The 24,184-nt window shown below is 33.2% G+C and overlaps 1 non-coding gene across 1 annotated transcript; it reads right to left on the reverse strand.

The window, feature by feature from the left end:
* Positions 1 to 5,066: 5,066 nt before the first annotated feature.
* Positions 5,067 to 5,173, reverse strand: LOC145612902 (small nucleolar RNA R71). Its single transcript, XR_014106807.1, has one exon. It is a non-coding gene; the product is annotated as a small nucleolar RNA R71 (small nucleolar RNA).
* Between the last annotated feature and the right edge of the window lie 19,011 nt (positions 5,174 to 24,184).

The raw sequence follows: 24,184 nt of genomic DNA on the forward strand, positions 1-24,184 counted from the left end.
AAGGTCAGGAGACGAGGAAATGCTTAAATTAATCACTACTAGAAAAACGTTATTTACCGATGGCAATCACCGACGGCCTTATTCACCCATCGGTAAATTTAGATTTTCCGACGATTTGACTACCAACGGCTTTTTACCGATGCCAGCCATCGGTAATCCATTTACCGATGGTTTTTCCCTTATTTACCGATGGAGTTGATTTGGGATGGCTAGGTGAGGAAGATGATAATGATGTCGACGGCGAAGGTAATGATACTCATATTGAAGATGATCCTAGTAGAGCTTTAGGCACGAGTCTACTATTTTAATACTACAATGTACAAAGTCTCTCATCTTCAATTTTATGTTGTAACAAAGATAAACAATCACATTGAGCCTTTTATACTTTAAATGGTTTCTTATTTTAGTATGTACAAGGCTTCACATGCTCCGATTTCTCTCACAATTCGATGATGACGTAATTTGACTTAAATTTTTCACTGCAATTCATTAAAGTTCTAGGGCACTTTCACCATATGTCATCCACCACATATATAGCTACATTATCACAGTAAATGATTAAATATGTATGATGACGTGTATATATATATATATATATATATATATATATATATATATATATATATATATATATATATATATATATATATATATATATATATATATATATATATATATATATATATATATATATATATATATGAGTTATACATGTAGAATATTTTATTACCTAGATCCATATAGGTTATTACCTTTTGAGCCAAAGTACTTGCAAAATTATCCATCTTGTTCTTGTAAAGGTAAATGTGTTTATTGAATATTAATATTAATATAGTTAAGGTTTATTGAAACAACTAATTTAATTGTTAGAGAATGTAGTTTAACATTCAAATATAATGACTTACTTATTAGAGAGCTCGCTTTAACTTCTTGTTCTATGTCAACCGTCAATCGTGAGATTACGTTTTTTTACCCCTTTTTAAAAGCTCATGGCCATTTCTAATATCGTGATTTTCATACATTTATTGAGAATTGAGAAAATACCCTTAATATGTTGCAAGGTTAGAATTAAAAATGTATTAGTTTGATTGTATAATAAATAACTAGAAAAATAAAGTACTAACGTTAATTATAATTCATATCACCTGATGCATGTAAGCTAGTGTATAGTTGTTGGATGGAGGTTCCATCTTTTATTAATCCTTTTAAGATAAGTCTAATGATATGGACAATCTCTTTTGATGGTCATTTTACATCTTTCCATTGCCTTATAAATGAACTCCATTGTTGGTTGGATATCTCCGTCAACAAGTCTGACCCCTTTTAAACTGGGCTTTTGCAATTTTATGATTTAATCTGCTTTATCCCAAAATGAAGCTACAAAACTTGACGGGTTATTTGATAATAATTCACGTAATTCAATTACCAAAGAATACATCAATTGTCCATATCGAGAACTTAGCCATTTTGTGGAGTCAAACATCTCTTGCAAAGTCGTTTTATGCCTCACAACACTTTCCAGCATCATAAATTGTGTTGCAAACTAGGTGATACCAATACCAGGATGCGTGAGTTCCCTACCATTAGTAATTTCTTTCATGTTAATAATTAATAATTTGATTGCCTATTTGTAGTGGTAGATAAACTCAGAAATCTTGTTTGCTTTCACCATCACAAGTTTAATGTTTTTTACGTTCCCCAGATCCTCTAAAATAAAGAAGATCCAAACAATGTGATGCACAAGCTGTCCAATATAAATACGAAAATGCCTCCATTAAGTTTTTACCAACAACTTTCACACATTCCTCATTGTTTGTCACTATTCGGATAACTCTTTCTTCGCCAATTTCTTCTACTTCCTCTGCCCTAATGATAGTCCCTTATGGGCAATTTTCACGGGAATTAATGAACATAAGTAAGAAGTAGTAAAAGTACAATGGAAAGGTAAATTTACATGGAGTATGCGAAAAAGTAGAGGGAAAAAGTAATATAAATACATGGAAAAGCGATACTTACATGGAAAAGTAAAATTTGCACAAATATTATTGCAAAGTGGAGAAAGTTTTGGTAAAAAATTAATAACGAACAGAGCACACAAGAAAGTTGATAATGTGCGTATTTGTAGGTCTCGACCAACCATCGCACATTATAGTGATATCAATTTCATTCCATGTTGGCTCAAAGGTTTTGATGAATCTCTTCGTTTTTTTACACTCCTCCGAAAGGAATACCTACATGGAAAAAGTTTGAATAATAATAAATAAATAAATAAGTTACTTATTCATAGAGTTAAAATGACATAAGAACACGAACAATTGAACATTCTCGTATTGTCTCCATAAGTGGGTTTGTGTAAGGAGACTTAATTGCTCTGAAAAACGATACTTGAAATGTGGGAAAGCGGCGTATTGCCCATAACAGGTCATATGTCCCGAAACACCATACAGACACGTTTCAGTTCGTGGTGGTTCGCGATCTGAAATGTTGTTGGTGGAGTACCCATTTGTGAGTGTAAGAACTAACCTTCTATTTTCTTGAGTATCAACTGTAATTTGTTTAAAGTTTCAAATTTAATGGAACCTTTTAGAGTTATATTAATGGAGGAAGATGGAGAAATGATAGCGGAAGAAGATGACAGCTAATAAGTGGTCATAAGTCACGTGATTGAAATTTTTTTTTTAATGGTAATATTATGTAGTAGCTAATGAGCTTTGTGCAATGTATTAGTGTGTACAAGTAAAAGCATATAACGTTACTTTTTAAAAGTTTGGTTGTCACATTGGAAAAGATTGCATAGATAATCCATAATTGTGTAATCACAATACAAAATAAAACTATATTTGTACTCTTTTTTTAACATGTACTTTGTACTTTTATTTTAGGAAAATACAAATTAATACTAGGACTAGTAAATGTTACATATATAGTACAAGGTGATACTTTGTATTTTTTCTTTCAAAAAAAAAAAAAAAAACAAATAATAGTATCCAACTAAAGTCAAATAAATTATAAATATACACAAAAAAAAAATAAAATAAAAAAACTACTTAAAACATCCAACTAAGAGAAAATTTCAAAAGCCACCAAATATGTTTAATTTTTATTAATTATTTTGTAGGAAAAAATATAAATCAATCACGAGTATATTTTTATATTTCGTACTAAAAAGGGGGTTTTTTTTGTAAATTTTAGGCCCTGTTCTTTTGAGCTTTTGGGTAGAGCAGACCAGATTGCAGTAGAGTAAAGCAGACCCGATTTTATTATTATTATTATTATTATTATTATTATTATTATTATTATTAGGAAAAATTGCTCCCATAATCTGAACTTTGCCTTGTCCGCCGAAAATAATCCCAACTTTCGTTTATTATCTATTGCACCCAACTTTAGGGGTATTAATTTTCGTTGCACCCAACAGGTCATCTAACCTGATGTAGCAGGTCACCTAGCCACGTGTTAGCGTATGATTGGCTTAATTTTTTTTTTTAAAAAAAAAATAAAAACCCCACAAACCACCCATACCCAGCAGCCGGCCACCACACCCCCACCCCCACCCCGCCGGGAAATCACCCCCACCCCCGAAAAACCCCTCCCCGGTGCCGGAAACCACCGCCCATCCTCGGAAACCCCTCCCCCTCCCTCGAAACCCACCCCTTCCCTTCCCCCACCCCCGAAAACCCCCTCCCCCACCCCCGAAGTCCCCTCCCCCACCCACGAAAACCCCCTCCCCTGCTGGTTAGGTATGTTGGGATGACATTGTTGGTGATTATCGGCGGTTTCTGGGTGGTGGTTATGGTGGTTTCTGGGGTGGTGGTTATGGTGGTTTCTGGGGTGGGATTGTGCGATTTTCAGGGTAGGTTTTGTTGGCGGGCTGGTTTTCAATAGTTAGGGGTTCCGGACGGCCGTTTTCATGGGTTTATGGCCGCGGCCGGCCGGTGTTTGGTGGGGCTAGAGGAACGGTTAGGGTTTGGCGGTGGTTGGGGGGGTTGCTGGTGGTGGTCGTTTTTTTACTTTTTTAAAAAAAAACTTTTTTTAATTATTTTTTTAATTTTTTTGTTTTTTTTTATAATTATTTTTTTCTATTTTTTCAACCAAATACATGTTGACACGTAATATTGGTTAGAGAATATGTAGTTTAACATTATAATAATAATTATAATTGGTGAACATGTGACCAAGGCCTTCTTATTATTGATTTTCTCCCTAGATTTGATCTCAGTAGTTTAGTTTCTTACAACAACATTGGTTACCTTGATAATTTAGATGTATTAATTAATTAGGAATAGAAAGACTTGTTTCCCTGTGGATTCGACCCTACTTTCCTATATGCATTAGTTAGAGGATTTAGGAATTACTTTTGATTAAGTGATACGACTTTAGCCTGTCAAAATTTGGCGCCGTTGCAGGGGAAACAGTTTTATTTTTATTTCTGATTGTTTTTGTAGTCTAGATAATTTTCTCTTATCTCATAGTACGTTACTTCTTTGAGGCAATTCTCATATTTGTCTTCTAATTCTTTGTTTATGCCCAGGTGTTCCAAATCAGGTTATATTCCATTCGATCCTGAGATCGAACACTCTTTCCATAGATAAAAGAATCTATACAGACAAATCCTGGCAGGTTCTGGGAGTAACGATGTTCCTAACGACCCACCAACTGATTCTAGTGTTCAGAAGTTCCTTTAGATTCAAAATCAAAGATGACAGCACCTAAGAAGCTCAGCGGTTACTTGCAACCGTCCTCGACGGACTTTCCACACCTTTTGCCTACTCTAGATCTCGAGGGAGTCCAGTTCAAGATCAAGCCCCAATTCATAACTATGATAGAAAGGAAGCAGTTCAGTGGAGCCAAGGGTGAAGACCCAAATCTTCACATTGCAGATTAATACTATTAGGCAGAATGGGGTTACGCGGGACTAGATCAAGGAGATTTTTTTCCCCTTTTCATTATGTGGAAAAGCTAAACTGTGGTTTAATGGTTTGAATAGAACTGCACTAGGTAAAACTAACTGAGAAACTCTTGCTTTGAATTTTTATAATAAATATTACCCTGCAGAGAAAACAGCTCTATTGAGAAGTGCAATTTAGAATTTCGCCCAAGAGCCAGATGAAGCGCTCTATGAAGCTTGGGAGAGATTCAAAGATCTGCAGAGGGAGTGTCCCCATCATAATTTGGCAAAGTGGCATTTAATTCAAGCTTTTTATAGCGGATTAGGAAATGCATCTAGAATGATTCTAGACTCCGCGGCTAGTGGTAGATTTATGAATCTTAATGTTGATGATGCAGGTCAAGTTATCAAAGATATGGCAATGCATAATTCCCAATATGGGAATTCTAGAGGCTTTGTAAAGGCAAAAATCACGTTGATTCAGTATCCTTTTTGCAAGCCCAACTTACATCTATTCGCCAGAAACTAGATAATCTTAGCGCTACTATTCCTACTTGCTAATGTTTCTGTTGTTTCTAATAATTCTAGTGAAGCTTTTTGTGAAAATTTTGGAATTGTAGGACATTGGGAGCAAGATTGCAGGAGTTCTATAGAGCAAGTTAATGCCTTTCAAACCTACAGGAAAAATAACCCATACATCTAGAACAACTATTTTATTATTGAAATACAAAGTACTGTTCAATTATTATTGATCAATAGAAAACCTATGTCCGAAAGTATTATCCCTAAAGAATAAGATCAAATTTAAAATTCTATGATAGATCGAACATTAGACGATCTATATACGAAAATATTATTCCTAAAGAATTAGATCAACATAACTATTCTATGATAGATTGGTCAATAGATGACCTATGTCCGAAAGTATTATCCCTTAAGAATAAGATTATTGTACTATCGAAATACAAGTATTATAATATAGCATTATTCTGTAACACCCCAATAATTCCCTCTTTAAACATGTGAGGACCCTGAACAATATTCAAGAGAATTACTAGCGTGCTACCGCCACGTGTTCAAACGCTAAGGCTTTATCATAAAATAGCAGCGGAAAAACTAAATCAGTTATAAATAAGTTTCAAAACCAACGAATGAAACCAAATTAAGTCATACAACTTGGAACCATTAAGGCCCTTATTCAAAACACAATAAAAGTAGTAAGTCATTAAATTCAGTGTTCAAATAAATTCAAACCCAAAAGAAATAGTGTCGAATAAAATCGAATTAAAATAAATTCAAACTTGCAAAAGAAATAAATGCAAACCACCAACTCTCTACTCAAGATCCCACAACCCTGATGAATGCTGCATGTGTAAGAATCTGTGGTAATTCTGCTCCCCAATATTACAAGTGTAAAAATTGGATCGTCACAGGGTCATTAAAAGGCGAAGGCCATGACCAAAGAAAGACACACAAAGCACGCAATCAGCAAAGCTGAGTACATACAGTACAAGCTGCAAAATAAATTAAGAAATCCATAACATGCTACTAATAATCAATCATCATGCATCATTAAATTATAGACTCAACACACGACTCAACTATTTATATTACTAAGACTCCATTAATTAATATTAGGTAAATCATTATTTTTATTCATTGGATTACGCAATAGACAAGGTTGTCCAACCCATGCTCCATTTGGAACATCAATAAAAGAAAAACCCAATGCCTCCTTTCGGAAACATCAATAAACATCCAACGACCACGGGCCCGTGACCGTAGTTAGTATGAGATCTCACCTAACTCCTAGTTTTGAAAAATATTTGAAATAAGAGACTCATAGATCAGACGGCCTCGAGAAAAGTACACGGCTAACACCCCATGTACCCCAACCCCTGGTTGTCATTACTCCAGAAGTGCACCAATCCAGAGTTTTATTACTCATCCATCTTGCACTTTACGTGATTTACAGGTTTAGACTTGGTGATGACTCATATGCATAACAATACAATCAATCCAATATGAATTCAATCAAGTAAAACAACCTTTCAATTTCAATTCTTGATTTATTAGTGGCAAGCAACATTTATTATTTATTCCTTTACTACCTCGGTGTATAAACACCTTGAGTGCATAAGGCACCCCAAAACCTCAACCTCGTCTTAGAAGACTTAAATTCTTCCTTTACTCATCCTGCTTGCATAATCATTAATGAGTAATAAATTAATCATTACACCAATCATATACCTTTGCCTCTAAGCGCACCTTGCATAATTAGAGCACAAATAATACTTGCAATATAAAATAGTGCACGTCATACGAAATTCACAATGTATAACCAAACAATTTAACTCAGTCATCCCTATACATGATACTAAGTTCTCGATCCATCGTCCTTAAACATGCATCTAAAAGAAAGGTTTCGTAACTTGTACGTACCTTGAGCAAACGAATTGGTATGCCACTTTACTAATTAGAAATCACCTTCAATAAACTCCTCTCCTAAGCCAAATAATAATATCTCAATCAATACCCAATCAATCAAATTTACAGCAATACTAACTTACTTTAAAACCTTCAAAATCCAAATCAAACAACACTTTAAAACCTTCCCTTTTGTTAAAATTAAAGGCTTATATATAGTTCTTTAAATTTTTATTCATAAAAACCTTAAAATACACTCTTATACATGAAATTACAGCAAGTTCAAAGTATAATAAAAATCTGAAAATTATATTAAAAACCCCTAAAAATCTTCCTTTTAATAGGTAATCACAACCTTTTATTAAAATCACAATTATACTACTTTAAATAAAATTCCAGCATTTTAAACTAATCGAAAACCACTTCAAAACTTCATCAAAATACATCTTTATACTTAAGTTATCCATAGAAAAATTAAATTATCTCTTACCCTTTAAACTCAAGGATAAAATTTAAAAAAAACTTCGTTAAAAACCAAAAACTGCCCAAAAATCATATACCAACGTTGTTTCCACATGGAAAACACTACTTTTTTGTCAAAATCGAATGAATTTAGAACCTGATCGGATTAAAACGGGATTAATATTAACGAACGGAAATCTAAAAATTAAAACACGAATCTATGTGTTCAAAATAATCTGGAATTAAGTTAAACTAATCAGTAGTTATAATCACCATAATTTCAAAACATCATTACTATAAAAGCCCTAAATCAATTGTTCATAAAAACCCTAAAATCATGATTTTCAATAAATTGAAACCCTAGGTTTATAATTCATAATATATGAAATTTATAACATAAATATAATCTGAAATTTATAATCTTTATACCATTAAAATATAATTTAATACTAAAAATATAATCTTTATACTAAAATCAAAACCCAAAACAATTAAATTAACATTAAGAAAAATAATGAAACAAAGGAGGATGAAAATAAGACTAACCTTTTTGTGTGGGAAATTTTTGGAGATTCATGGGGTATTTATAGGAGAGAATTATTGTAGGGTAAAAAGAAAGATTGGGCCTTATAAAAATAATGGGTCGATTAAGTAAACAAATGGGTTAGGCTTGTGTGATTGGACATAAATTGTAGAATAAAGGTGCATACAATAATTTGTTCAAATAATTTTCGACCCAGATTAATAATTTGAAACTTTTGAAATTAAATTATGAAAAATAACAAATAAATATTATAAATAAAATAAATTTTCATTTATAAAATATTTAAAAATACGGGGGATTACATATTCATCGATTCGTGTACTAATCTTATGATCTATTGACTGATAAATAGACCTGTGTACTAAAGTATAGTAAGATGAACCGGTAAATAGACCCATATATTAATAAAAATTACTATTACATTTTATATTTGATTTGAAAATGTTAATATCCTTTATTATTATTACAAATAGTTATATGTATATTTGAAAAAAAAAAAAAGCACTTTACTGGATAGTGAATCAGTTCCCTCTAGGGTTTTTCCTTAGGATGGTTTTTCCTAGCCTCCATTGCTAGGTTTTTTCAATTTTTTTGAAGGTTTTTCTTCTCTCCTCTCTCTTTTCTCTCCATCTCTACCATCTCTTTTCCTTTTGGTCTCAATTGTGAATCTTTGTAGGGGCTTCCGCTGGTGTTCTTACCGATGGTAAACCCCAAAAACCTTTAAATTGCTTTCAATAAATAGATCTCATTCTTGAGATGATGATTTTTCTCTTGAGTTTATTTTCTTTTTATGTTCCTATCGCGAGAGTTGAAGACTAGGGTTTCATAATCTCTACAAGAACCCGGAGGATCACATGAGTATTTTCACTCAAACAACTACGCATCAGTGGATTTCAAGCCGAACCAGTGCGAACTCACATATGGTATTGCTTTAGATGAAGTTTTTTATAAAGGCGATTGTCAATCAAATCTACGATGTATTACTTTTAAGGCGTGTTCTTGTGTTGGAAATTTTAATTTCTTAGGTTTTGTATTTAAGTGCCGACCGGCTATATTTTAATAATGAAATCCCTTTTCTTCTTGTCGAAAAAAAAAAGAATATAATCATACATATCACTAAATGTATTCAATTATTCATCATTTACAAGTTTGTCTCTTTACTTTCCATTGCATTAGTTCATCTATTTCAAAATCAAGACAACGAAGAGTCACAAAACCCTTCCAAATTCTTAATCAATCACTTCTTGCTTCCTATCAATATCATGTATTTTAAGAAGAAAATTATAAACCCCATCTCCATCTACACCAATTTCGTGAAAAAGGACAAAAAAAAAATTTTAAAAAAACAAAAGAATAAAAAATGGCTTTTATGGGGGGGGGGAGGCAACAAATTCCTAGAGAAGTCCTAATCCTGAACTAGAAGAACAAATTAATAATGCCGATGAGCTTAATGGTGGTGATGATATTAAAGAGGTATTAGTGGAAGATCCTTCAAGAGAAAACACAAAGCCTCTACTTAATGAAATTCAATTTTAGATTTATGTAAAGGAAATACCCTAGAGGAACAAAGATATTTCAATACAACCATTGCAAAAAAAAACTTTAACTAGTTCATATACTAGAATTTTCAACCATTGCTTGGTCCTCCAACCAGAAAACCAGTAGGAATCGCTCGATGCCCAGTGATTTCTTCGAGACATGAAGAACTTCGAAATTGAGAAAAAAATAGAATAGAAGATGATGAGAAAGCGGGTTTATCGCCCTCCATTACTAAATCCACTATTAGTAATAAAGATGCAGCAGCCATTGTAAAACTCCATAAAAGAAGCTTTTGGTACTATGGAGAGACACCAAGTGGATCTTGCAATTACTAGAGCTTTTGTGTTCAAATGGTATTCCATTTAATGTGTTGAGAAATCCATAGTCATTACCATGGTGAAGGCACTGGTTCGTGCTCCAAGTGACTATTCTCCACCCCCATATGACAGAGCAAGGATTACTTTGCTGGATGACTGTAAACGGGAAGTTGAAAAGGAATTGACTCCGGTCAAGGATACTTGGACCACTCAAGGGACATTTATAGTATCCGATGGGTGGAAAATATTAAGCATCAACCTCTCATTAATGTTGTGGCATCCAACAGTAAGGGCTCCAAGTTTATGTATGCGAATGATTTTTCTGGCGTAAAGAGGACAGGTAAAGCAATTGCAGACTATCTTGTCAAATCAATTGACGAAGTTGGGCCTTCAAACGTCCTTCAAGTCATCAACGATAATGCATCCAATTGTAAAACAGCCAGAAAGGGGATAGAGAAGGTACATAAGCATATATTTTAGGGCCCGTGTATTGTGCATACTTTAAATCTTATTTTAAAGATTTTGCTAATGCTTTCCCATGGATGTTGAATTCTATAAAAGGGGAAAAACATACTAAAATTCTTTTTAAATCATGATCAAGCACATGCTGCTTTTTAAGCTCAATCTGGACTTGAATTAATAAAAGTTTCCAAAAATACGATTTGCCTCACATTACATTCTGTTAAGTCAGTTACGAGAATGTACGGAAGCATTAGAAACTATATTGATGTCCTTAGGAGTTGGGAAGATTGGGTAACCAAGGGAGATAAGCGTATAAGAACTTTAAGGGTGAACTTTTTGGGCACCTTCCCTTCCCCCTGCCCCCGATTTCTAAGCACACACACAAATCACCATCACCGTCACCACCATTGTTTCGATAATGGGCGTGATGGTTTAAAAGCGACAAAAGTTTTAGGGAAGGGGCGGTGACCGACGAGGCAATCTGGGGTTCAGGCACGGCGGGCTGGCGCCCGGACTAGGCTAATGGTAGGGCAGGGAGGTGGCTGGGGCAGGGGATGGTGGTGGTTGTAATTTTTAATAATGAATTTTATTTTTTTTTTTAAAAAAAAAATAGAGTTTTAAAATATTTAATTAATGTTAATTTGTAATAATGATTGTTTAAAAAAAACTTAAAATTGAAAGTAATTTTTTTACCAATCACGTGGTAACACGTGTAAATTAAACATAATAAAAAAAATTACTTACTCAACGGTTTTTGGTGGTTGATGGGGAGGCTGCCGGTTTTGGGGAGGAGGAAATGAGGGGCCGAAGATTTTGGTGGCTAGAGGTAGGAACGGGGGTGTCAGAGTGAGGGAGTGGCAGCGGCGCCCTCCCGAAGGTGGGGCTGGCGGTGGGTTGGCTGGGTTAGTTTAGGGATTTTTTTATTTATTATTTTGGACTAATAATATACACGTAGGCATTGTAGGCCCCACTAATGGATTTCTCCCTGAATCAGTTAAGTGGTGGTAAAAGCCAATTATTTAAAATTTCTTGCCTTTTGTGTTGAAAATCAAAATTTTATTTTGATTACTTGACAATAGATTTTTGCTTTTATAATTTTGAATTTAAAAGCATTTTTAGGTAAATCAAGCCTAACTTATACTATTGTATAGATTTCTTGACGCAACATAATTAAGTTGGAGTTTGCTTTAATAAATCTTCTTCATTCGCAAGTACCCTTACCTTATTTATCAATGAGGTCAGGTTCTATTGTAATATTGTAAAACTTAATTGATTATTGATTAAAAATATTTTCTTAAATAAAAAATCTTAATGTATATCACTATTGTGATTTAGATATCAATGTTGATAAGATGTCAATCAATAATGACCTTATTTTAATTTCATATCTGAGTTTCTTACGATAAAAATATTATGTGCAACAACTCCCCGATGTTTGATCACTAGACATGAAATATGTACGATATTTTTTATGATATTATATAGATAATAATAGGATAATTTGCCAATTACTACCGCAAGTTAATACCACTTTATAAATTACTACCGCAAATTTAAAAAGTTGTAAATTACTACCGCAAAAAATTTAAGATGTTGCAATTACTACCAAACCCCCTTTAAACCCAACTATGATGTCAATATATCCCTTTAACCCATGTTTGACCATGGTTAAGGGTTTTAACCAGCCAAAAAAAAAAGAAAATGGGTTTGGGATTTAATGACATCATGGTTAAGGGCTTTAACCCATGTTTGACCATGGTTAAGGGCTTTAACCATGGGTTAAAGGGATATAATGACGTCATAGTTGGGTTTAATGGGGGTTTGGTAGTAATTGCAACATCTTAAAATTTTTTGCGGTAGTAATTCACAACTTTATTAATTTGCGGTAGTAATTTACAAAGTGGTATTAGCTTGCGGTAGTAATTGACAAATTTTCCATAATAATACAATAATATAAGTCTATAATTGTATACATCTACTAATATCTTATTTAATAGGAAAATTTGCCAATTACTACCGTGTATTAATGCGTTTTTGAAAATTACTACCGCGAAATAAAAAACTTGTGACTTACTACCGTAAAAACTTCATAACATTTGCGATTACTACCAATCTCCATTTTAAGTCGTTTATGACGTCACTAACCCACGTTAAACCTATTTAACCACCTAAAAATAAAAGAAAAATAAAAAAAGGCCTAACCCATGGTTAACCCCCCCCCCCCCCAACTAACATAACTAAACCTCACTCTTTTCCCCCAATTTAGAAAACTGAGCAACTTAGAAATTTCTCCAAATTGCTGCTCTTTCTCAAAATTGAAGACTAATTCCTCGAAGGTGTCCTCAAATCAATTCAGGTAAATTCTCAATTTGTTTAATTTCGCTCCCAAACGTGTTGTTTAATTGTGTTATAATGATAGGGTTTAACGACATTTCTGGAATTCGCAATTTAGGGTTTTGGAGTGCGATTTTGATTGACAAATTTAGGGGTATTGTATACTTCTTTGAATTAAACTAAGATTTAAAGATAATAAGTGATAAAAGTTTATGTTTTTGTTGTTGACTCAATAGGGAGATGTTTAGGGGGGCAAGGTGGAAGGGTTGGAAATGCAAATGTGGGTTGAATACTTCAATTATGAAGTCCTGGACCAAAGAAAACCCTGGTAGGAGGTTTGTAGCTTGTCCAGACTTTGATGCGGAGAACAATACAAGAGGCTGCAAATATTTTGTGTGGTATGAGAGAGAAAGAGGAGGGAAATTGAATTGGGTAGTTTTGGGGGGGGGGGGGTTAACCATGGGTAAGGCCTTTTTTTTATTTTTCTTTTAGTTTTAGGTGGTTAAATAGGTTAACCATGGGTTTAACGTGGGTTAGTGACATCATAAACGATTTAAAATGGAGATTGGTAGTAATCGCAGATTTTTTGAAGTTTTTACAGTAGTAAGTCACAAGTTTTTTATTCCGCGGCAGTAATTTTCAAATACGCATTAATACGCGGTAGTAATTGGCAAATTTTCCTATTTAATTAATAATATTATATTAATTTATAGCAATAAATACTTCATACTATATCACATTTATCAACTAGTAGACCAATCAACGAAAAGGTACATTCATAATTATCAATTAGCATGACATAAAATCGATGATGATTCATATATAATTCGACAACAAAATTATGGTTGTGACACCATTTCTAAGATGCTCAAATAAGTACTCGATAATAACGTGATAATGAAACAATAATATGGAGTACCTTACAAATTTGTATATGTAACACCCCAATAATTCTCTCTTAAAACCTGTAAATATCCTGAACAAAATCCAAGAGAATTACTGGCGTGCTATTGCCACGTGTTCAAACGTTAAGGCTATATCAAATATTAGCAGCGGAAAAACTAAATCGGTTATAAATAAGTTTCAAAACCAACAAATAAAACCAAATTAAGTGATACAAGCTAGAACAATTAAGGCCCTTATTCAAAACCCAGTGAAAGCAGTAAAGAAATACAACTAGAGTTTAAGTAAATTCAACTTATGAAAAGAGATAAATTGCGAACAATAACCAACTCTCCACTCAAAATCCCACAACCCTGATGTGAATGCTGCATGTGTAAGAACCCGTGGTTAGTCTGCTCCCCAATATTACCAGTGTAAAAATTGGATCGTCACAAGGTCATTGGAAGGCGAAGGCCATGACCAAAGAAAGACACACACAAAAGCACGCAATCAGCAAAGCTGAGTACATACAAGCTGCGAAATAAAATAAGAAATCCCTAACATGCTACTAATAATCACACATTATGCATCATTAAATTATAAGCTCAACACATGACTCAACTATCAAATTTATTAAGACTTCATTAGTTGATTGTAACTAACTCATTCATTTATTTCATTGGATTTAGCAATAGACAAGGTTGTCCAACCCATGTTCCATTTGGAACATCAATAAAAGAAAAACCCCATGCCTCCTTTCGGAAACACCAATAAACATCCAACGACCACGGGCGCGACTCCGTGACCGTAGTTATTATGAGATCTCACCTAACTCCTAGTTTTGAAAAATATTTGAAATAAGAGATTCGTAGATCAGACGGCCTCAAGAAAAGTGCATGGCTAATACCCCGTGTACCCTAACCCCTGATTATCATTACTCCAGATGTGCACCAATCTAGAGTTTTATTGCTCATCCATCTTGCACTTTACGTGATTTACAGGTTTAGACTTGGTGATGACTCATATGCAAAACAACACAACCAATCCATGATCAATTCAATCAAGTAAAACAACCATCCAATTCCAATTCTTGATTTATTAGTGACAATCAACATTTATTATTTATTCCTTTATTACCTCGGTGTATAAACACCTTGAGTGCATAAGGCACCCCAAAACCTTAACCTCATCTTATAGGATTTGAATTCTTCCTTTACTCATCCTATTTCATTAATCATGAATGAGTAATAAATAAATTATTTCACCAATCACATACCTTTGCCTCTAAGCGCACCTTGTAGAATTAGAGCATGAACAATACTTGCAATACAGAATAGTGCACATCATATGAAATTCACAATGTATAACCAAACAATTTAGCCCAGTCATCCCTATTCATGATACTAAGTTCTCGATCCGTCCTTAAACATGCACCTAAAAGCAAGGTTTCGTAACTTGTACGTACCTTGAATAAATAAATTGGTATGCCACTTTACTAACTAGAAATCACCTTCAATAAAGTCCTCTCCTAAACCTAACAATAAGATCTCAATCAATACCCAAGCAATCAAATTTACAGCAATACTAATTTACTTTAAAAGCCTCCAAATCTAATTAAACAATACTTTAAAACCTTCCCTTTAGCTAAAATTAAAGGCTTATATACAGTTCTTTAAATTTTCTTCATAAAAACCAAAATACGCCCTTATAAATGAATTACAGCAAGTTTAGACCTTTATAAAAATCTGAAAATTAACTTTATGCATAAAATTTTTGAATCATAGTAATCCTTGAAACTATCTACATTATAGATTAAGTTAGTAAGCTTTAACCCCAAAAAATACACCAATTTAATGTAATTAGAGGCTTAAAAACGTGAAACAATAATCTGAAAATTTGATTTAGTTATAGAATGTATAAATACATCAATTTAAACTTGAAATATATAATTGGAGTTCAATTAGTTTCATAAGAGCTTAATCAAACCTTCAAACTTCACAATTTAAACCCTAAAATATACACAATTAAAATCTGAAAATAAATTTATAATCAAGATAATTGAGTTTAAACATAATTTATACATAATATAATTAAATAACTTAATCAACACGTTATGAACCCTAAAATCATGAAAAATCAAGGTTTAAGCCCTAACTTTCATACTTATAAAAATCTGAAATTTTTGTCATTAAATTAAACATAGCAAAATTTAGAAATTTATAATCTTTTATAATTCACATGCATAATCAAATCGTAGTAATAACAAATTAAGATCAAATATTAAATAAAGATTAAAACTTGAATTAAATAACAAAAAGAAAAGAAAGAAGGAGGAGGAAGAAGGGTGTGCTTTACGGTGGTGGTGGTCGATGGCGAGTGCAGGGTGGCGGCGTGGCTGGGCAGAGGCGGCAGCAAGAGCAGCATCAATTTTTTTTTTTTTTACGGCCTTTTTAGTTGGGGGGAATTGGGTGGAAAAGAAAGGAAAGGAAAGGAAAATGAATTATTCCTTTATTTGCTTCAAAATATTATATGGGAATTGACTGGAAATGAAAGGAATTGGATGGAAAGCTCCCTTAATAAAATATACTCTCTCCTTTCCTCCCAAAATTGGAGGAATTTGATAAAAAAGGGAAAATTAAAATCTGTCAAATTATAAAATTCATTTATCTAAATTTTTATTCCCTCCAATATTATAATTTTCCCCCCCACGACTAATATTTCCCTCCAATACACAAAAACCCTTGCCGTCATACAGAGTATATATAACCATCAGCCACAATTCTCCTTCTCATTGCAATCAAGCATACCCCAAATTACCCAAAGCTATTTGAAAATTTCAAGAATTTATTCACTAATCAAGGTCTGTAGCAAATCCTAGTAAGCTAAGCTTTCTCATTTTTTCTAATTTTTTACCTTAATATAATTTGGGTTTGATTTTTGTCACTGCTATGACGTTTGATTATGGATTTATTATGGGTTAATGAAATTGTATTTGACCTTCATTATTATTTGTCCAATCGTATTTGTCTATGTATTATTGTTCTTTTTGTTAATATATGTCAGTATTATGAATTTGGTACTTTTTGTTGGTATTATGAAATTATACATGTTTATTTATTTTTCTGCAATAATTTACTCTGATTTATAATTATATTTATGTAATTTTGTTGCATATTATGCCGTAGATGGAAGATTTTATTGGTAGTGATCATGAGCCAAATGTAGAAGATGACAGTAGTGAATTTGATTCTTTGGTAATGACTTGGGATAAAATGAGGCAATATGCTACTATCAAAATGATTTGTTTAGTTACATATGGATTATACATAATCCAAAAACGGAGTGTGATTCATAACCATATGCCATCTAGAGAAGAGACTATTGCACGAGAGATTGCAAGGAGAAATCTTTTTACATTTCTTATAAATCCTAGAAGAAGTCGTCATTTTTTACGTATGCTACTAGAGACTTTTGCTCAATTATGTACCCTATTGCGTACAAGGGGTCAATTAAAAGACACACGTCATGCTAGTGTTGAAGAGCAAGTTGCAATATTTATTTATGTTATAGCTCATAACGTAAGGAATTGCGTTTTGCAAGTTGTTTTTCGTCGTTCCGGTGAGACCATAAGTAGATATTTTCATAGAGTTTTGGAAGCTATCATTTCTATAGAGGATCAGTTTCTTATACAACCTGACGGCACATCTATTCCTTCGGAGATTATGAACAACAATAGATTTTACCCATATTTTAAGGTAAACTATATGATTTAAGTAACTTTAATTATAATTGTACATAAAAGATATAAGGTTGTGTAACTTTAATTTTTATGTCAGGATTGTATAGGAGCTATTGATGGTACACATGTCCGTGTCAAAGTTTCTAATTCTAATGCACCAAGGTATCGTGGTAGAAAAAATTGGCATGCTCAAAATGTCTTGGCTGCATGCACGTTTGATTTGAAGTTTACTTATGCGTTACCGGGATGGGAGGGAACAACATCAGATTCAAGAATAATTAAAGATGCATTAAATAGAGAAGATAGATTGCATACCTTTGAAGGTAATAACTATAACTTAAGAGACAACATTTGACTTCATATAACATACGTCAATCATCTAATTTCTATGACTTATTTTAGGTAAATATTATCTAGTTGATGCTGGTTTCATGCTCACTGGTGCGCTCTTAACCCCTTATAGGGGTGTACGCTATCACCTAAAAGAGTACTCTTTTCGTGCGCCAGAAAATGCACAAGAACTTTTTAATCTTCGGCACGCGTCACTACGCAATGCTATAGAGAGGGCATTTGGGGTGTTAAAAAAAAAGATTTTCTATTATTGCAAGTTCAACTGAGCCACACTACTCTTTTGATACACAAAGAGATGTCTTCTTAGCATGTTGTATATTACATAACTTTTTAATGAGCATTGATCCTGATGAGGAGCTTATTGCTGAAGTTGATCGTGAGCTCTTAAATAGTAGGAGACGTGATAGGCGTGTCCCGTACCTAACAAAAATAACCTAACAAGACCACTACTATGTAGACGGGCAAGTAAGGGTCGGATCCCAAGAGACTATAGTTCAACTAATTACTAGAGCAATATTAAGTAATAAGCTATGAATAATAATACTATGGAATTAATCAAGAACTAAAAATATCTAAGATTAAGCATCCCCACTAATATGAATCAATGCAATAGAACAATCCCCTTCCCTCAATTAAATCAATAAACATTCCACAAGACAGATGCTCCCTAAAACAATACTAAGAGTTTCTTTCGATCAACTAATAGCTTCCCTAACATGCAATCATACCTATTTTCATGGAATCATACATATTAAAGACATTGAGAACGACATCCTATAAGTCCTAGCAAGAACAATTAGCTATTTTCATGTATAAAAGCTCCAACTTTTAATTAGGGTTCTAAAATCAATCAAGAATAAACTTTCGTTGTAAACCTAATCACATTCAATAATACTATTTCTAATTAATCATTGATAATAAAACCAACCCTAACAAAGAGGAATTATAAATTAATTAAATTGGGAATTGGGAATCAAATAACACATCCATCCATATTAGGGTTCAACCTAACCCTAGATTATGAAACTACTCACACATGATAATAGAAATAGCAAGACAAATAATTAAAGAAAACATAATAACAAAAGAAAATTAAAGAGATTAAAGATGAAAGAGAAATACTTGAAATTGAATTAAGATGAATGCTTCAATGGAGTTCTATGTGCTCTCTCAAAAACAACGTAGAATGGAAAAAGCTATAATAGAAATTAGATGTTTTAAAATAGGGTTAAAACCCCTATTTATACTTTCCTAAAAATAAACATAAAATAATAAAGAAAATAAATCTCCTGCAAACACGTACACGACCGTGTGCTGATGGGTACACGACCGTGTAGCTGACCTATATTTGATCTTTAAATTTCATCATATACGTACACGGTCGTGTAGCTGAGAAGTACATGAGTGTGTGTAGGCGGACTTCATACGGAGATGGAATCACACGACCGTGTAGCTCGTGGTACACGACCGTGTAGCAAACACTCGAACTTGGAACCTTCGCATGACCGTGTAGTTAAGGGTACACGGCCATGTAGCACATAAGCGTGGATGGAGGAATCACACGACCATGTAGCTTATGGTACACGGCCATGTAGCATTATCATCAATCATCATCTAACACTCCAATACACTTCTCATGACTTGCAAATCTCTTTATAAAGCTCTCCAATCCACCTCAAAATGTCGTGGCATCCTCATCATCACTTTAAATGCTCCATTTCATCCTGAAATCACAACATAGCAACCAAACAACCAGAATAGAAGAAATCGAGTCCAATTTGGATAAAACATACAGAAAGACGAACTATATGTTGAATTTCTAGAGTAAAGACGTCCCAAATAACCCAAGAATAACGGTATAATATCCACTTATCAAGACGGCCTAGGCGCAATGCAATAGATGAGGATATCGAAGAAGGAAAAATTATTCGTGATAATATAGATGCTCAAATGTGGAATGCCTATGTACTTTAGTTTGTTAGTTGTCTCATATAATAAGATGTCGGATTACCAAAATTGAATGTTATGTATTTTTTTTATAATTAAACTAACTTATCAATGCCAACTATTTTTTAATACGAAATTTACAAACTGCATACTTGTATGTTATTTTATTGAATTGTGTAGGTTAACTAGATGGACATACCATCAAAAAAAGAATGGAGGAGTCATCAAATGGACCGAAATCATGGATGCACTGCTCATTGAGTCACTACTTCACCAACAACATATTGGTAATAGAATTAACGGTCAGTGGACTTCTTCATCTTATGATTTCATGGTCAAGGAATTGCGTGAAAAGCTCAAGCTTCAACTACTTAAGAAAGAGCATTTGCAGAATCGCCAAAAGACTTAAAAAAAAATTTAATTCTTGATGTATAAAGGTTTTGATGATGAGGAACTTAAACTGAAGCAAACTCATCTAATAAAGGTTTCTCAAGTGTTTGTTTAGCTTAGGTGAAATTGATCTTGGAGATGGAAGAAGTAGCTGATGCTAGGAAGCCTTGAAGAAGCTCTTTATTCAGAAAGTTATTCAATAAGAAGAAGAGTTCCCTCACAGGAACTAAGTTCCCTAACAGGAACCTGAAGATGAAGGACTAAGTTCTTTGGAGGAACTTAGTAAAACGTGAAGCCCAAGTAATCCTACCAGATCAAGAGCACAGCGCAGCAATAGTTTAGTTAAGATTTTATCTTCTAGATTTATTGTTAAATATGTTAAGTAGGATATGCATGGAATTTATTAGAAGCGTGACAAGATAGCTTGGCAAATTAATTAAATCCGGAAAATATAAAAAGATAGAATTCGGAAAAGATTTTTAACTTAAAAGCTAATTTCCTAAAATCTGTTTGTTAAAAAGATATTATGCTTTTTAACTAATTATTTCTATCTTATTTTCTGAAAAGATTTTCTTCACATAGATTTACTTAAAACCGTGTTTTAAGATAAGTTAAGTTTAACTTATTTATCTTTTTGAAAACCTACTTTCTATACGAGTCTTGCTTGTATAAATAGTAGAGGCTGAAATGAGTTTAGGTTTTTGTGAGTTTTATGCGTGAAGAATTACAGAGCTTAAATTGTGTAAGTTTGCCAAGCTTATAAACTTGTCATATTAGTTTCGGGTTTCATGCATAGCTTGCCTATCATATACTAGGTGTTATTATTTGTATTTGGTTTGGGTTAATTGGGTAGTAAGTATTTTGTTAATCTTGTTTATTGTGTTAGCTTCTGGTGAGAAGGAGAAGATTTGTACTTGGGGAGTACGAGTGAGTCTAAGTGTGGGACTTAGACAGGGTAGAACAGGGTGCTGTTCTGTAGAGAGTTCTTTTAGGAACTTGAGAGTATAGTCTTTATTATAGTAGGTTGTAACTTGGTGTTTGCCCTATTATAGTGAAGTGGTTTGTGTTTGAAATCCCTAAGGTAGGGTCGAGGTTTTACTTCTAGTTGGGCACTAGAAGGTTTCCTCGTAAAATACTGTGTGCTTTACAAGTTCCTGTTTTATTCTGTTTTGTTATGCTTTATAATTCGAAAAATAGTCACTAGGAACTCACCTACAATTCCCCCCCCCCCTCTTGTAGAGTTCGTCTCAACTAACATTAATGATGCACATGATATGTTTAAGCATTCCAGTGGCTTTGGATGGGATTCAGAGAGCAAGCTATTTTTAGCAGAGCCTGAAGTATGGCAAACCTTGATTGAGGTATTTTTACTCTTTTTAAAATGAAATTTAAGCATTGTTCTATTTTGAAATGTTCACTGATGAATACAATGTGTTAATTTACATATTACAGACTAAACCTGAAGCCAAAAAATGGATGACGACACCTATACCATTTTACGACAAACTCATGGACCTTTATGCAAAAGATAGGGCAAATGGTGAAGGATCTCTAACAGCAAAAGAGATAGCACGTCAAAGGAGTGACAATGGAAAAGATTCCCCACCAAATAACATTGAAGCTATCGATGACCTAGTAAGCCAAAATGAAATAATACTAGAGGATTTTGGCTGTATTAATTCTCCAATTATGCAAAAATTAGGATCTTCAGGTGCTTCCAAAAGTGAGAGCAAGGGTGAGAGTTCATCTAAAGGTAAGAAAAGAAAAGGAAGTCCGGATGATGACTATGAGATCCAAGTTTTAAAGGAAGGACTTGATAGTGTTGCTGAAGCAATAAGGGAAGGTAATTCCATTTTGAAGCAAATTCGTCCACGAGTTTACTCAAGTGATGAAATATTTGAGGAAATTGTGAACTTGGGAGTTGAAGAAAGCAAGCAATTTAAAGCTTACAGATTTTTAAATGCTACTGAAACGAGGGTCAGAGAATTTTTTGGTTGTCCTCAAAGAATTCGTAAGGCTTTTCTTATTCAAATGATGGAGGAGGAGGGTGTTTCTAATTAACATACTACCATTTATATTTATCAATAATCAAACACTTTAGTCGTCATATCTAGTTATTAGTATTATGGGTCATTAGTAAGTTGGTCACAGTACGAAGGATGACTACTATTTTTATTATGTCATTTGTTATGGTTTTGGGTATTAGCTTATTTTTACTCTAGTATATTTAATCTTTGATTTATAATAATTAAAGTGCTTTGGAATTTTATTTGCTACAATTTTTTGTCCTTTAACAATCATTGATGTGAAACTAACGTATTAGTATAGTTAGTATATATTAATGGTTTGTTTATCATTAGAATAACATTGGAGAATGTATAAGTATATTACTGTTTGTTAGATCCTCCTTGACAGAAGCTAATGTAATATAATTTGGGATTGAAAATCCTTTATAAAATTCATTTTACCTTCCCTTCCGTTACTAAGATTATACCAAATACTGGATTCCTTTCCATCAAACCAAACATTGGAAAATATGATTTTTGTCCTTTCCCTTCTCTTCCTTTCTTTTCCCTTCCCTTCTTTTCCCTTCCTTTCCTTTACTAACATTGAACCAAACAAAGTCTTATTGTTGATCGTGAACAACCAAAGGGAGAAGGGGTAAGGCAGTAAGAGGGAAAAGGAGGAGAAGGAAATACGTGAGATTAGGGGGGAAAATATGGGTTTGTGGGTTACTAGTAAATTAAGTGGGCTTAGGTTTCCTAGTTCTAATAAAACTAGGATTGTTACTTGGGCTTAAAGTGAATGGGTTTTAGAAAAAGAATAGGCTTAGCAAATAATGGGTTGGTCTTGCATAATCATTCATAATTAAAATATGGCTAGAGAAATAATTTAATAAAATATTTTTATTAACTTTATAAATATTAAATTAATTTGCTTATATCATAGTAAAATAATTTATGTAAATAAATAATCAAAACTAAACATTCACATAAATATGTTAAAATATAATTATAATTTCACAAAATTACGGGGGATTATAGTATATTATAAATAAAGTATGATAGACTAGTAAGATGATGAATATCATCTAACAATTGAAAATGAACTGGCGTGTTCAAATCTTGAATCGATATAAAACCAAACCTGCTATAACCTAACTAAACCCACTTCGAACCCATTTCAACCCGCATAATGAATTAAACTGACCAAGTAGTTATTTTTCGCCGATCCAAATTAACCCGTTAATGAAATGAACCTGTTTTAATCCGACCTGATTTGACCCACTACTCGATAAACTAGACCCATATAATCACCAACCCAATTTTAAACTGAGCTGATATGAACTTGAACACGCAATAACCCTGGTAAATCCACTCCAAAATCGATCTGTTTAAAACATACCGGATTATGACCTGAACCGTTTTAAAACCCTAAAATAATAAACTGAAATCAAACCAACCTGATAATTATCAGAATCGATCCAAACCATCCCACTAACCAAATGGACCCGTTTTTAACCGATCAACTTTAAACCAAAATTGTTTCATTCCAAACTAAAACCGAATTGTCAAAACCAGATTTATAGGAGTAGTACTTGTATTATATTGTATTTTTACTCTCATTTTCTCTCTCCTAATAGAATGAGTTCTAGCAATATTGCTTGCTAATTTAACGTGGAAACTCAAGAGATCAATAATAATTTGTGAAAGTGGACCTTTCTTCTCTAACACAAAACATAGTTGTGGACCAAATATATTGTAGTACTATTTGGCAAATTAACAACGTCAAACACAGACATCGGATGGATTCTCTTATCGCCTTAACTTACATTATGGGAATGTGGGTGTCTAAGCATGTAAAGTGGGCCCCGCATAAATATGAGTTGGCGATTATGAACT

The sequence above is a fragment of the Chenopodium album genome, chromosome 24 (assembly GCF_948465745.1).
Source record: "Chenopodium album chromosome 24, dcCheAlbu1.1, whole genome shotgun sequence".
Lineage (NCBI taxonomy): Eukaryota > Viridiplantae > Streptophyta > Magnoliopsida > Caryophyllales > Amaranthaceae > Chenopodium > Chenopodium album.